Genomic DNA, 1,582 nt, shown 5'->3' on the forward strand with positions numbered 1-1,582 from the left:
ACAAAAAAATAAAACCTATAACTCCTTCACAACGTAATTTTAAACCATTTCTTGCAGAGAGATTGGTCATCCCATGTATTACAAGTATATTTCATTGATTCTGTAGAAAATGGATATTCATTTAGAGCATTATACATTGACTATAAATAATTTTCTATTTATTGCCTTTTTATTCTGATTGTCGAAGTCTTGAATTAGATTTATTAATCCATTTTATACTAGTTCTGCCCTACTTCCCCATGTAGCAAGCTTTTGCCGTAATACTTTCACCATACCAAATAATAGACCTTTCCATATACTAGCTTAGTATTTTCTTATGAAAAAGCTCTTTAACAACATATGTTGGGTTATTAGCCGGTCTTAATTCTGATTCCGATATCGTATATTATTTGGGTAATATAATATTTGTTTTATTTCTCTAGCGTCATAGACATTAAAGTGGGAATCTTCTGCTCTAAATCGATAAGGTCGTTGTTTATGTCCTAGGACAGTTAAAGGAACGTCAGAACGATAGTAAACACGATCGCCTACCTTAATAGAACCAATTTGCACATCGCCAAATTTAAAAGTTGATAATTTGACCCCTCCTTGGAACTTTGTCATTTTATTTCGTACTTCGCTAACCGAATCAATTACGTCGGTCCATTCTTTATACTCACTTCCAGTTTCAATTGAATTCATATAACCGTTCAATATCGTACCTAATTCATAATTTAATCGCTCTACATTCCCTTGTTGCTGATGCCGATTAACTTCTCGAACACGATGTAAGATATTATTAAATCTTTAAACCAGCAGCTGACTAACTTCCAATATTTCTGATATCAATACAATTGGACTGTAGTGCTACCGAAGTAGTTTTTTAATTCGTCATTAACCAGAAAAAGCAAGGAGAAATAGGCAATTTCTTGCGAATTCCATAAATAATTCTGAAATTGTAAAGTTTCAATTAAATATATCTTCAAGTTTGTATTGATGATTTTTATTTTTCATGTGTCTGTCTCTTTTTGGAATTCGCAAGGCAGGTCACCTTGCGAATTCAAAATTGTCCAATTTTGTCCAATCAGATACGGTGAAATCACGAAAATCCCTGCGTAGATTCATGACGCCCTGTTGCTGTGATGGCGGTTGATGTAAGGAGCCTTGAGATAATTGTAGGCTGTGTATGAGAGCAAGATCATGTGATGTGGTATTCAGGACTCAGTCAATTCTAACAGGTCTCGTTTCACCATCCAGCCTGTGTCGGTGCCGTACACCTCCGTGCCGGTGTGATCACGTGGTTGGGCGGGTGGTGACGCAAGACGTCTTGGTGGCACCCATCTCAAGTGCTTAAGTGGCGGCTTTAGCACTTTGCGTTTGCGATGGGTGCTACCAAGTCCTCTTGCGACACCGCGTTGGCCCACCAGAGCCACAACGACATTGCGACCCAACCGAGCGCACAACATAATGTTAGCTGTAAGGGGAGAACCACTAAGGGGAGAACCACATTGGACATAGTCGGAGTGCACTCATCAGTGCACAATTCTCTGGAGCAGCATCACTGTAATGTCTTCTGTCAGTGTTATAGCCAATCGTGTGTAAG

The sequence above is a fragment of the Aphanomyces astaci genome, assembly GCF_000520075.1.
Source record: "Aphanomyces astaci strain APO3 unplaced genomic scaffold supercont1.241, whole genome shotgun sequence".
NCBI lineage: Eukaryota > Oomycota > Saprolegniomycetes > Saprolegniales > Verrucalvaceae > Aphanomyces > Aphanomyces astaci.